Below are 15,575 nucleotides of genomic sequence, written 5' to 3'. Positions count from 1 at the left end.
ATATATATATATATATATATAAAATGGGCTTTATTAGAATGGCTTAGAAGCTGTGGTCCAGCTAATCCAACAATGGCCGTCTATCAACAAGAAGTCCAAGAATCCAGTATTTGTTCATTAGACAATGCCAGATGTCTCAACTGGTCTTCAGTATATGCTAGAATTCCTAAAGAAGTAGGCTCTGACATCCTATCTCAAAAATACAGTACTATTGACTCTTTCCTTGGATGTGAATAAATGGATGTGTTCTCATCTCATTAATTATTAAAGTCTGCTAAAAACAATTTTGATACATTCCAAGGAGCTTACAATAGGCTTCAAGATATCGGGACCCATTGTCTTAGAATGATTTTTATTGTTCACGGAGTATCTGCACAGTTCTACTTAAAGAAAGTCATTAATGTCTGTTAAATGAAGGAATGATCAAAGGGCTATATGACTAAATGAATTTGTTCTGTCCATGTATTTATATGCTTTGCCTTATGCTGAGAGCAAAAATGTAAGCTTCTATCCTTCCCTGAGCATATTAGTCTAAAAAACTACATTAAATGGGGAAATGGGAACCAGTATCAGGAGCAGCAAACAAGGAACTCAAGAGACTCATGGATCTTCCCAGTAATTTCTCTCTGTCATACCCTGTAAAACTTTCACATAACTGTACAGATTCTGATGCCTGTGCATCTTTTTCTTTGAGATTATAATATGACATTAGTTCCCCCTCCCCCTTCTTCATTCAAATCTATTTCCCCCCATCTTGCTTGCCTTTAATTTCTTGACACCTTTTGCTTTAGTTGCACACACACACACACCCTTCTCAGTTCATGTTTTTAGGGCTGTAGGACACTTGGCCAGACCAGGGGACAGATATAAAGAGGTTTGGTTTTGGTATTGGATAACGATTTGGTGTACCCTTCCCTGGGGAAGAGTATTTCTCCTGCTGTCAGTGTTCTTGAGTTGCCTGTCATTCTTTGTGTAGGGTTGAGTTTTCACCTTACATGTCTATTAGAGTTCTTGTTCAGCTCATGTTTAGGTAACCATGTTGGTGAGATTTTATGAGTGTTGCCTCTAAAATTTCAAGAAAACAAAATTTCACAGCAAACTCTCTGTTCTTTTGGCATATTTGATCTTTTTGACCCCTCTTCTACAATGATTCCTGAGCCTTAGGTGCAAGACTGATGTTATAGATGTATCAGTCGGGACTAGGATCCACAACTCTGTATTTTGATTGGTTGTGGCTTTCCACAATGGTTTCCATCTGTTGCAATGAGAAGTTTCTTTGATGAAAGATGAGAAATACACCGTGGGTATGAAGATGACTATTTAGAAAATAGTTAGGAATTATGTTGCTTTTAGCAAAGTGATAGATGTAGGTTCCCCTCCAAGATCTTCACTAGTCCTGGGTAGCTGGTTAGGTTTCCAGTATCAGATATGATTTCCCTTTTGTTGAGCAAGTCTTAAGCCTGATTAGAGAGCTGTTTGTTACTGCCAAGATATGTATGCAACTACTATACCTTTGGGATTATCTTGCCTGTTAGCCATTGTTGTGGTTCATCATAACTGGGTATGACTATTGATTGTTTCTCTCCTTTTGAAGCTTGCATGGCTCCTTCTGGTACCATGAAAGCTAGTCCTCAGAGAGGAGGTTTTCAGGTTAAATTCAGATCAAAGGCCTCAGGGCTTTGTGTCTAATGTGCATGGTGTCTTCAGCAATAGGATTGACTTTCCACCTCTGAAGAACAACCAAGGACAATAGCAATATGGCCTTTAATGCTTTGTGTGTTTCTTGTACAACCCTGACCAACAACCCAAAGGGAACATCAGGTTTTTGTTGGGTAGACTATGGCCCTTAGCTTTTTGATGTCTGTCTATATTCAGTTCACAAGCGTTTTATTGAACAATTTTTATTCTGTCTTCATCAGAGGTATTGACCTGTATTTTTCTGGTTTTAGTCTGTCTTTACCTTTGCATTAGAAATCTTCTTTGATCACTTTCTACCTGATATGGTGAAGTGAGAGGTCTCTCACTTTAACTCAGAGGTCATTGATTTGCCTAGTCTAGTCAGCCAGCTTGCTAGCCCATTTGTCCCAGGGATCCTCTGTCTCTGTCTCCCATGTGCTGGGATTACAGGTGGATTGCCATGCCTGCCCAGTATTTACATGAATCCTGGGGATCTGATTTCCCGTTGTCACACTGGCACAGAGAGCACTATGTCCACTGAGCATCTCTCCAACCCTCCAGGACTCCTTTTAAAACTCCTTTTCACAAATAAGGAAATGAGCTCAAAAATTTAAGTATCTAATCTAAGACCCTAATCTTTTAAATCATTGTCTGACCTGTTCAACCACATACATTCATAGGGTGAGAAGCCATGTAACTGACCCTAGGTAGTTAAAACAGCTAAGGGAGTGGAGACTGGCTGAGAGCACCAAATGGTTGCACAATAGAATAATAGATACCTTGAAAAGGTCCCAACTAGTGTGTGACCCATTTCCCTCAAGCAAGCACCCATGTCCACACTGTAAGCATGGCAGCTACCTCTTACTAAAATGTCTTTTCCCAAACAGCCAGCTCTGCAGTCCATGGCTAGTGCTCTATTTCCTCTCCAATAAGTGAGGTTTTTGTCCTCTTGTTTGGAAGGGAATATGAAAAATATGCAGGTGTCACTGAGCTCAGGGGGAAGCTGATTTAATGAGATGTAGAGGATTCAGATTCCTACCTGGAGGTTTGCACTTGTATGAATGTTGACAAAATTCTTCCAAATCCTGGGCCAAAAGGCAGCAAGTGAACCATATCTGCCCTGTGATCAGTCCCAGCAGTTTAAAACTAAAGTGCTAGTTGAAAGCCAGCTTGGTAGACAACAACAAAGTAACCCACAGCAGTCCCTTTGTGATTGGTCCCAGCAGCAAATGAAAGAAAGCAATATAGCAATTACCCCTTCTTGCCATTCATTGGGAATTTTTTCTTTCCTCTTGTTCTGTAGGAATAATTCCTTCCTTTGAGCTCCCAGGGGTGGGGGGTTTCTCCTCTCTGAAGCCTTCCATAATTTCTTGCTCCTTCACTCTTAGAACAGACGGCCAATAGAGGTGATCATATCAGAAGAGGACCATGTGGAGACCATGCCATCCATTTATCACCATTCATTTTCCCATGTTTTATATGTGTGTGCGTTATATGTACATATTTGTACACCTGTGAAGGTGTGTACTCACGCTTGTATGTAGAGGCTAGTGATGTTGGATATCTTATTCTATCATTCTGTTACCGAATTGGGAGCTAGCCTGGCAGGCAGCACTCTCCAGCAATCTATTTTTGACCCTTATCTTTGTGGCAAAGCTAGAATTATAGGCATTTGTGACAACCATAGTTGTTTTAATGTGGGAATCAGCTCCTCATGCCTGCATAGAAAGCACTTTGATCTACCGAGCTATCTCCCCAATGTCACACCATTCTTAAGTGGCAAATGTTAAATTCAAACCCGAGTTGAACTACAAAAATGCTATGTTCTTTCCCATGTGACAATGTTAAGCTTACAAGGCCCAGCTATTCCACAAGCCACTTTGAGTATATCCACCTTCCCCCTGGTCTGGCCAAGTGTCCTACAGCCCTGTGCCCAACCATACAACAACACATATGGACTACCCACAATCCTATCTCAGCCCAAGTATTCCAATTCTATTCCTCTTTCTGCAGCCCCACACCAAACACCTTACCTCAGGATGCACAGCTCTGTCCTCCGCTTCTCCCAGGACCACCCTACTCTATCAGCTTTGCCACCCCTGAAAATTCCTTCCAACTCCTTCCTCAGAATTCACAGGCTTACCTAACTCCTCCAGTAAACACATCAACTCTACCTCAGAAATCTCAGTCAGGCCCAACTTCTCCAGCAGCTCCTTTCTCCATTATACCAGAATTCAAAGAAAATTCCCTCATAATTTCTAGGTCTCATTCTGGCACTCCATAGATTTTGTGCCCTAGGTCAGTATTCATGGATGGTCCTCAAGTCCTACCTCACACTCCAGCCCCAACCTCTCTTTGGTACTCTACATGTCTGCCTCCCTGGATCAGGATTCACAGCTGTGCCTCCACTTCTTACCTCAGAAATCACAGCCCAGCTCTCTTCCTTCCTCAGCCCTTCCGGTTCTACCTCATTACTCTCAGCCCCACTCACATCCTGGCTTGGCTAGTCTCACATCCCTGTCCTGCAATGTCAGTAGTCAGTGTCCTACCCTGACTTCTATGTCAGCCCTCTGAGCCCCACCCCTACATTACCTCAACAGTCCAGCTAGGGATAGTTCTCCTGTTGGACCCCAGCCGTCCCAAACACTCAGTGCCCTGCCTTGCTCCTCCCACAGCCCCACCTCCCAACTCATTCATCAGGGCAGTGTCCTCTGCACCTTTTCTAGACTTTTCAGCAAGACTTCAGCATACTAAGCACTGCCTTTGCGTGGCTTCATCCTGACTCCTTTAACCTTCTCATTCTTCTTCTTAATTCGCTTTCCTTTCTGGCTCTGACTATATACATGCAGACTTTGCCCCAGCACTGAATGATCAGAGCTTGCCAGAGTCTGTTGATTCCAACATTGTTTCTCAGAGTCCAATTCAGACTACTGCATGCTCATATAAATGGACTTCCAGTCCTTGATGCAGAAGGGGTGGCTTTAGGCCTGCTTGGCTAAGTATGTATGTATTGGTATTGGTTTCATACACTGGAGTAGTGGGTAAATACTTCTGTGTAGGTGCATGAACATGTGTTGCTATGTGTCCAATTATACCTCTTGCATAAGAGATGTCAGAATTTGGGTAAAAGTATTAAAGTCTATGGCTGGGAAGAGCATTCAAGGCCCAGGAATCCACATCAGCAGTGGTATCATGTGAGTCTGAACTTGGCTATGTGTGCTTATCCATGGCTCTAGACATTCTGTCACCTGAGTGTGGGATCCTTGAACTGGAAATCTGGCTGAGAAACCTGGAGGTGGAAGACTATTCTTGACCGTGGTCAAAGACTGAGTGATCCCGAGTGGTAAGTTTCTAGGACATGCTGCAAGAAAAGGAAAGGTCAACCTTTGGCCCAGAGCCTGGAAGCCTGAACCTGCACAAACCCACCTCTATCTATATATAGTTCTCTCTGCTATGTGATTCAATATCTATGCAGGACTGGCCAGGGGCTACCCTTGCCAGCCCAAGCCTCCTGCCAGTGCTTCACAGCCTCTCTCGTAAGTGTGGATGCACACAGGTAGAAAACCTCAGTGTTTCTTTCCATGAACCAGACCATCTTTACCCTGAGATTATGAACGCACCAAGAAACAAGATTTTGAGGACTTCAGGTCTGTGGCCTGTGATATAATGCCTTGTGTAGTTTGCAGATTACATTAAGGGCAACGGGGTTCAATGCACCAAACCCTTTCCTGCACCTATATCTGAAGAGATGTCTTCAGTCTGGTGAGATGTTTTTCTCCTGTTAGATCTGTCTTCTTGGGAGAATGTCTCGATCTACTAACTGGACATATTTTCTTACCTGCTGATGGGTGCCTCCTGTGGTCCAGAAGCAAGGGAAGGGTTCACTTTTGTTTCTCAAGAAATCTGTTTTCATATCTCTTCTGACAAGCTAAGAGTGTTGGTGGCAGTGACATAGAAAAGCATGAAAAGCAGAAGAACAAAGAATATCCTTCTGTGCTAATGACAATTCACACAGCTATAAAGCCCCCTGCCTAGGCCTAGGGGTTGCTCTCTCCTGTATATTCCCCTAGGGAATGGTGACCTCTGTCACACATTATCCCCTCAGTGTTTTTCTCTACACGTTTCTATCCTGTCCTGCTAGGTCCCTCAGAATTCCATAGATAGGTACCAGTTAGTGTCAGCCTTTCCAGTGATCCTGTCACCAAGCAGGTACACATTTGTCCTGTGCAAGGAAAGACATTGAATTATCAAGTTCAGTGGAGTTTCAGATAACACAGAACATGGCTTTGAGTCTGAAGAGCTGGGCTGGGATGTGTTTCTGTCCTGATGCAGGGGGTCTGAGGAAGGTAAGCATTGCTATTTTCTCCTCCCAACAGCTTTAGGTTGAGTTTGCCTTAAAATGAGTCAGACTGTGAGTTGTGTTGGTGTTCCATGCTGAGTACCTACCAGAACTTGACTGCCAGCAATCAAATGCTCATAGAGATGACAACACCATGAAACAGGGTAATGGACAATGACTCCTCGCCCTGGCCAGAGTGCAGACTTGACAAAGCAGTGACAGATGTTCCCAGTGTGTGAAACCTACTGCTGACAGCTTCGAAAGGAGTTATTAGGATCTATTTTGGTGTTAGCTGCAGAATATGTCTTGAACCTTCCCGAAACAGCAGTCCTTCTAAAGCCCACCAGGGTAGCTGGGCTGGGGTTCATAGGCCAGGGTTCCTCAGACTGGAGTAGTTAACTCGATTCTGGGCCTCAGTTCCTGTTTGTGGTCCTAGAGCTAAAGTAAGGGAAGAGTCTTTTCATGGCATTGGACTGTGTATGCATGATTGTGTGCATACTGCAATGCCTGTGACAGGCAGCAAGGACACTGAGTCACTGGAGTGACTTTTAGAGCTTGGTCCCTTGGAAAGGAGGGTGTGGCCACTATGGGCTTGGAGGAAGGGGCAGATATGGTGCAAAGTCAGCAGCTAAATAACAGCCCTGTCAACTCAGTATTGCAGTGCAGACTCTAAAGCCAAGGCAACGTTGAGCTGCCTTTGGCTTGTAGAGCACAACCCACTGTGTGTGTTCCAAGACCCATCCAGACTGCTACACTCTCAGGAAGGGGATGGCAATGAAGACTTCCCTCTAGCTTTGCCTCTCTGACCTTGATGACACAGACCCAAATACCTTGTCATTTATGGAAATAAAAAAAAAAAACAACCAGAAAATTACTTGTGTGTTCAAGCTTACTTTGGTCCTACTGTTGTCTGGATAGTAGAGATATATAGAGTTGCCTGTCTGCCCCTGCACCCCAAAGATACACACTATGTGTGTTTCCCCATGCTGATATTTCAGTCAAAACTCATATAGTGGATGAACAGCATCCAGGAGACCCGGTGGCCAGTCAAGGGACAGGCACTGAGCAGACATCAATGCCCTGGCAAATCTGTGGTGAAGAGGAGAACCCATGGAGAAGCACAACAACGTCCAGTCCTTTTGTAGTGCAAGAGCTCTGTGGAGAGGTTCCCCCAAGCAAGGAGGAGTGAGTCTTACCCAGGTACTTATCTTAAAAATCTTAAATACAACTCTGATTACTTGACATGGGTTAAGAAGTCTTAGGTGGTGGACATTATGTAGCAACATTTGGCAGGTACTTTTGAAATATTTCTAATGTCAGTCTTCCTCATGTGTCAAGCAATTTCCCACCCCCAAATACTGAGAGGAGGGGCCTACATCTCAGGGGTAAGTGTGTAGTACTGTTCATCCCTTAGCTGATAGACAGCTAGTTTGAAGTGTGCTTATACAGGGCTAATGGATGATGCTTGAACCCTCACCTGCTGCCCAGAAACTTTCTAACAATATCTCCTGGGGATGGGGACCCAGGAGAATGGAATCTCCTTCTCTGAGACACCTCAGTACTGTAAGGTGGCACCACCAGGTCAGTAGCCACACCCTTCTGCACCCTGATGCTGATGTCATAGAAATGCTGCTGCTGTCCATGAAAGGGCTAGGCTGACCTAAGTGTGTGGAAGGCCAGGCTTGGGGAAAGTGCCGAGGGTTAGATAGCATCGCACACAGACTCTTGGCGCAAGTTTAAGATGTTAATTTACTACCACGAGGTTTATTTTTTGAAGTAAGAGTTAAGCATGTTCGTTTACAGGGAAAATGGTGATTTTTTTCCTCAGGGAAGAGTTCTCCCTGCCTTCACGAACATGTCTATGAATCTGAGTACCACACAGATTATACAGTCATTCTCTGAGTACTGATATTCGTCCTCTTCATTCTTATACTCTTCATACTCCTCGTACTGCTGTTCCTCCATCTCCTCTTCCTCCTCTTCTTCCTCCTCTTCTTCCTCCTCTTCTTCCTCCTCTTCCTCCTCTTCCTCCTCTTCTTCCTCCTCTTCTTCCTCCTCTTCTTCTTCCTTTTTCTTCCTCTTCTTCTTCCTCATCCTTCCCCTCCTCCTCTTCTTCTTCCTCCTCTCCCTCCTCTTCTTCTTCCTCCTCCTTCCCCTCTTTGTCTTCCTCTTCCTTCCCTTCCTCTTCCTCCTTCTCCTCTTCCTCCTCTTCCTCCTCTTCCTTCTCTTCCTCCACTTCCTCCGCCTCCTTTTCCTCTTGCTCCTTCTCTTCCTTCACAGTATTCTCCCGTATAGATATGGCTAAGAGGGCAGCTTTCAGGATAGAGCTGCGTAGCTTGTATAGAAACATCATGGAGCCATAACCGAGGTACCATAAGTAGCTGGTGGGATCATTCCCAGCCACTTCCATCTCAATATCAGCTGATGGGCAATCTTTATCATTATCGGAAGAGCCATCTTTACACGGGCTAGGTGTCTCCAGAGATGGACTTTTGTCTGGGATACTTACAGGGATGTTGTTCTTTTTATATGTTCTCAAAGGCCTCGTGGAGTGGTTACCTTCAGGCATTGTTTTGTTGGTAAACTGCTCAGGCAGACGGTCATCTTCCTTGGCCATCAGTTATATTCTGAACTCCGAAGCACTACACATCCCACAAGACAGTCCAGACTGCCTATCCTTCCAGGACAGGTGCCCTGACAAATTGTGGCCACTGAATGTTAGCCTCAGTAGTGAGGCAACAAGTCATTATGCCAATTGTTTGTCATGTGATGTCACAAAGTGAGCCACAGCCAGTCTGGGGAAGGAGCCTGTCTTAGTGTAGGGAAGTAGTCAGAAAGTGGACAAAACTGAGCAGATTTCCAGAACACTCTCTTATGTTCTGACAGGCACATGTGGCCCACCCTGCATCCATTAAGAAGCAGATACGATTTCGTCTCCCACTCCTCAAGGGGTGGGGGGGACAGCAGAGGTCTGTTTCTTCTGACTCTGTTTTGCTCAAGGGCCAGCCTGCAGTTAGTCCAAACTTCAGCAATACCAAGGCTGCTAGAAGACTCTACTTTCAAAGCAGCATGGTCTAGCCTTGCCTTCACCACCTACCTGTCCCATCACACACTCCTTTCTTGGTTTGGCATTGGTCTCTTCCAACTGCTCCTGCTGGCTGGTTGTGTCTGTTCATATAGGTCCTAATAAGAAATGGGATTTCACTAAAAGTTGGATAGGATGCCTCCTGTAAAGTGCTATGCCCATATAGGACACACTGAGTGTACTTTATTCTAAACATTTATGTGATTAAAGGGCCATGCGTCCGTTGAATTTCCATGTACACTTTGGCTTGCCACCAAATCTTATTCTGGAGAGCACAATAGAATTGCCACTGGCTTCCATCTCTTCTCCAAAGATGACATTTTTCTAATCCATGACACACTGGATTTTGAGGCCTGATTTAACCACATTTGATTATCCTGAGAAAAGATCCTAGCTGTTTAGCTAAAAGGAATGGTGGTAATTCAAATGTGAAAGTACCAGAGTGCATCTGATGACCAGCTGAGTGTGTGAGTGTGTGTGAGGTAGAGTAGGAGGCCCAAAAGGAAGTCACTCTCCACCACAGGTGTGTAACCCACAATGAAGTCATCTCATTTTTAGTATCAATCTATGTAGGGGGCATACAGGCCTATATTGGAAAGCTACAACCCAGACCTAACAGGTCCCTCTCTTTATTATGTGATCCACTTTAGCCTCTCTGAGTGGCAGCCCATTGTTTCCAGCTTGTGTGTGGTGGGGTAAGTGGGTAGTGCAAAGAAGGCTTTTCTCCATTTATCTCAAAGAAGGAAACGAGGGCCTGAAGAAGGTGCTGTGCAGGTGTCCTTCAGCCCAAGGTCTGTCTAGATGGTAGGCATGGCCCATGTCTAGACAGGCTTGCTCCGTTGTGATGAGACTTTTATATTCTTCCTAAGCCTTCATTCAAGAACTGTGATTCTGGGGCTGGTGAGATGCCTCAGCATGTACAGCCAAGCTTGACATAGCCATGTTCTCTAGACTGAACCAACATGGTGGTGGGAGGACTGTATCCATGTATTTCCTTTTAAGACCCTGCATTTACTAAGAAATGAAGCAGAGCCCACTGGAATGATGTCCATGGAGCTGGCTTAGATTCGGTAGATTTCCCTTAAGCAAACTTTGTCCCTTACTAACACAGCAATATTCTTTATTAAAAAAAATCCTTGTTTTTCACTTTTTAAAAGTGTTTCTAATTGGAATAGTGTTACATCACTTCTCTCCTCCTTGTGGTCCTTTCCAGTTACCCTCCCTGCAGCCTCTCAGTTACCCCCTCTCCAGACCCTTGCAGCTACCTTCCCTTGAACCATTTCCATCCTCACCACTATCAAATTGATAACCACTTTTGTTTAATTATAATTCTTATGTCCACTCAAACGCTCATGCACGCACATACACACACACACACACACACACACACATGCACGAAACCACACAGCCAGGCATACATCCATGCATGAACACACACAGTCATGCAAACACATTCTAGTTACTTTCATTTTTTTTTTTACAATCCCATCATTGCTTCCCTCCTGGTCTACCCTCCCATGGTTTCTCATCCCCCCTGACTTCAAGAGGGTGCCCCCCCTATCCCTGGACAGGTCTCCCCATTTTCTAGGAACTCAAGTCTCTGGAGGGTTACATGCGTCTTTGCCCACTGAGGCCAGATCAGACAGTGAATGGAAATGTGCAACCTCAGGGGGGATAGGAGGTGGGGGACCCTCTAGAAAGTACAGGAGACTTGAGAGGTGAGAGACTCTCAGTACTCAAAGGGAGGGACCTTAGATGAAATGTCCAACAGTGGGGAGAGGGAACACATTCTTAAGACTGAGAATGATATATTGTTTGTCCTTACTACTAGAACTACTCAGTGTTCCTGTAAGGGCAGTTTCTCAATACAGTCATTTTTTTTTTTTTGCTCCCGTGTTTTGGGGTCTCTGGTGAGGCTTACATATCTTGACAAAACTAGCTGTTCATAGTTCAAAGCAGGAGGGAAAAGAGACATAGTGGGCTGAGGTCTCACAATCTCTTTAAAATTTCCAGGCTTTAAAAATATAAGGACTGCACCAACTTTTAGTCTAAATATTTATCTATGTACCATAGGCAAATGCCACTCTCATGCTTAAACTAGAAGCTTCTCTTTGCTGTAAATGTCGTCTGAATATAGAGACTCAGCTGATCAAGATGCCAAGAATAAATAATGGTTAAATGTTCAGCCCCAAACAGGACATTTATACCATCCCATCTAAACCTCTGGGGACAAGGGCAGGGACATTGAGGAAGAGGCAGCAGGAAAATGCCAGAGCCAGATGATGATGTGAAATGCTATCTTCAGCTCACTATGTGGCACAAACAAAATCTCAGAGCAGCTGTGGTGGTTTGTCTGCATTGAGCATGTGTGAGACTAGACCTGTAAGCAGCCAATCTTCAGTTGGGGAGGGAGGGGTTCATGGGGCTTGACTTAGTTGGCTTGGCTATTGTTGTGATGAACAACATTCCGAAGAGCAACTTATGGAGAAAAGGGCTCATTTGGCTTATGCTTTCACTATTCATCTTTGAAGGAAGACAGAATTATCTCCTTTGAGATAATTCTGGTTTGTGTGCCAGATTCACATTAGCTAGCCAGTACAACTTCTTTACTTCAAGAGGGAAGAAACAGGACACAGTCACAATCTGAACCAAAAAAACAAAAACAAACAAACAAAAAACCAAATTCGACCTGTGTAAATAACTCAGTTTCCAATGTTTGAAATTTACAGAACAATCTTCTGGGCTCATCCAAAAGGCTTGTGTCATCCCTCTGGTTCTGTGTGCTGCAGCACACACAGCTTGCCTTGTAAGCTCCCACTGGCTCCACCCTACCCCTGCTGCTGCCCTTGGCAGTCGTCTCGTGGTATCTCTAAGATGCTAGGTCTCTTGCTGCAACTAGGCTGCACTTTTACCACTAGCATCCTCTCCTGGCCTCTCTTTAGGGACTCCAGTCCTATCACAGAATGCCAAGGCTCCACTGCTCTCTAGATTCACCTTCAAATCCAGTGATACCTGGGTGACTCCTACACTACCAAGTTCAGCTGTCAGCACAAGGTGGATCCTTGGCCACCTCTGTAACAGAGCTTCTGTGTGCTAATACTGAAGTTATAATTCCCAAAAAGGTTCACCTCAGTGATGCTAGTGTCTTCTTGACCCCCACTAATTTCTCAGTTCCAGTCAACCAGCATTGATTATCTCAGTATAGGAAAGGTTTCATTGTAGTGCTTCTTGTCTCCTGTTAATCATAACCAATTTGTCTGCTCCAGCTAACCAGTAGCACAGATTCTTAATGAAAATATCCAAAAAATCGTTAAGTGTCTCGGCTCTCTGGCACCTCATAAGCCAGGCCTCCAACACTCTCAACACTCTTATCTTCCGAGCTCCCTCAGCTCCCTCAGAACAGCTCACCAAGCTTAGAAAGCTCAATGTCTTTTTTCTAGCTAATTTTTCCAAGTCCTTCCACAATCCTCCCCACTCTTGGTACCAATTTCTGTCTTAGTTAGGGTTGCTACTACAGAGATGAAACACTATGACCACACACACACACACAAAACTTGCTTGAGGAATGTGTGTATTTGGTTTATACTTCCACATCATAGTCCATCATCCAAGGAAGTCAAGATAGAAACTCAAGATAGTGCAGGAACCTGAAGACGAGAGCTGATGCAGAGGCCACAGAGGGGCGCTTATCTTTGACTTGCTCTTTAGGTCTTGCTCAGCCTGCTTTCCTATGGAACCCAGGACCACCAAGCCAGATGTGGCACCACCCACAGTGTACTGGGCCCTCCCCCATCAATCACTAATTAAGAAAATGCCCTACAGGCTTGCCTGCAGCAGGATCTTATGGAGGTATGTTCTCATTTGAGGTTCCCTCCTCTCAGATGACTATAGCCTCTGTCAAGTTGAGATAAAATTAATAAGAACAGGAATCTACTTCTCCATGCTGAACTATTGGCAATTACTGTTTCCTGTTCAGGGGGCAGTCATTGCTTTCAGTTGTGTATAAAACAGTGAGCCCACCAGGTCCCACTGGATATTTCCAAAGCTGTGGCCACACAGCAGGTCTTGATTAAGACTAGTCAATTACAAAACAGAACAAAACAAATGGCATAAATGTGGGCAAGGGTGGTGGTGGTGGTGACAGATGTGTAAGGGACATAAGAGTGTATGTGGGGAGTGAGTGTGACTAGAATGCACTATATACATTTATGAAATTGTCAGTGGACACGTTTAATCAAATAGCAATAGAAGGACTTGACTTCTCACAATGGACGACTGGAAGGTATTTGACACCCAGACTATAGCACTTTCTTAGAAAAACTAATGCTGTCTACTCACATAGAGGGTTTAGTCCCTTAGGTCTGAAGGGATTGATAGGGAAGAAAGGGATTGTGAAAGTCATAGTTTTTGACATGCCATTGTCCACATGAGCCACTGTGGATTCCTCAGCTAACATCCTCCTGTTCTAGTTCCAAAGTCACTGAATGTACCTAGCAATAGGAATAGTAAGCTACAACCTCCTTTACAGTGGCTGACTTCGTTACGGAAGAACTGACCCACAAAGAACCAGCCTGGCACTCAGTGGGAGAACTCAGCTTTATTCCTTGGGGCTTGGACCTAAGCTAAAGCTCCTTTCAAGGGGAAATGAAAAGTCCAGCCTCAACCTATAGTTACAGTTTCTTATAGTTAACATATCAGTGTTCCAATCCCTGACTGTGTGGCCATCAGAGAGAGTGATTTTTGAGTCCCATGAACACCAAGGGAAATTTCTATCCCATTCAGACATGATTGTAGGAACAAAAATTGCAGGAAGCAGATCAAACATTTCTTCTTTAGCAAAAACCATCTATCCTTTGACAAGGTACTTGAGGTAACTATTTCTTTTCTTTTTTATTATTTATTAATCATTTTGTTTACATTTCAAATGTTATCCCCCTTCCCAGTCTCCTCTCTATGAACACCCCACCCCATCCTCCTCCTCTCTGCCTCTAAGAGGGTATTCCCCATCCACCTCACTCCCACCTCACTCCCACCTCACCCCTCTAGCATCCCCCTTTTCTGGGACATTAAGCCTCCACGGGACCAAGTGCCTCCCTTCCCACTGATGCCAGATAAGGCAGTCCTCTGTTACATACTCTTTGGTTGGTGGTTTAGTCCCTGGGACCTCTTGAGGGGTCCAGATTATTTGATACTGTTGTTCTTCCTATGAGGTTGCAATCCCCTTCAGTTCCTTCAGATATTGGGCCCCATATCGGCCCTGATTTGGGCCTGTGGACAAACCCGAGCCTGGCTCTAGTTTTGAGACCTGTCTTAGTCGCTTCCTTCCTGGAGTGACTCAACAGGACCTGTTTAGCCCTGCCTCTGCTCAGCTGTTGCTGATGTAGAGCTTAGTCACTCCATACCCTCTGTCACCCTTCTCCACCCCCTACATCATCTCACCCTACCAAAATCCCTCCTCCCTATGCTCTAAGTTTCTATAAACAAGAGGTTGTTACATTAGAGTTCCTGCTTCGACAAGACTCCTGGCCCAGTGTGTTTCTTTGGGCTGTTGACACTCACCATCTCGCTCAGCCCTGGAGAGATCGGGCCAGACTGGGACCTCTCTCCTGGACCTGCTGGCTGCAAGGAGCCGACATTCAGCCCTTCCCCTAACTCTTCCTTTGGGGTCCCCAGGCTCAGTCTGATAGTTTGCTGTGAATATCTGCATCTGTATTTGTTAGGTGCTGGCAGAGTCTCTCAGAAAATAGCCATAAGAGGCTCCTGTCTGCAAGCACATCTTGGCATCAGCAATAGTGCCAGAGTTTGGTGTCTGAAGATGGGATGGATCTCTAGGTGGGGTGGTCTCTGGATGGCCTTTCCTTCAGTCTTTGTTCCTTTTTGTCCCTCCATTTCATTTAGATGGGTACAATTTTGAGTTAAAAATTTTAGATGGGTGGGTGACCCCATCCCTCCACTGGGGGCCATGTTTATCTACTGGAGGTGGTCTCTTCAGGTTCTATCTCCCTGCTGTTGGGTACTTCCATTAATCTCAATCCCATTGGGTTCTGGGAGCCTCTCACATCCCTGGGATCTGGGACTTCCTAGTAGTTATCCAAATCTACACCCTACTGCTACTTATTTCTATTCATTCTTCTGGCCCTCTGGACTTCAATCCTGTCTCTTCCCATACCTGGTCCTGCCCTTGCCCCTTTTTCCTCCCCCCTCTCAGGTTCATGCAAACACTTTCCATTCCAAGATAAGAGGAGGGGTCTCTAACAAGCTAGCAGAACTCAGCACACTTCCCTATTTCAGAAGTAAAATTTTAACTCATTCTATTCCTACATAATGCTATAGTTTCTAGGCAAAGTGTGTTATTAGGCTATCATAATAGAGAATTGGGATTTGAGTTTCTTGGGTGCAGAAATTTATATATAAGAACAGCATATAGCCCTTCCTCCCCTGCCTGGTCCTGTGGGCTGGGGCAGACACAGAGTT

The sequence above is a fragment of the Grammomys surdaster genome, unplaced genomic scaffold, assembly GCF_004785775.1.
Source record: "Grammomys surdaster isolate TR1022 unplaced genomic scaffold, NIH_TR_1.0 147, whole genome shotgun sequence".
NCBI lineage: Eukaryota > Metazoa > Chordata > Mammalia > Rodentia > Muridae > Grammomys > Grammomys surdaster.
The sequence above is the reverse complement of the archived record's forward strand: the minus strand, read 5'-3'. Positions refer to the sequence as shown.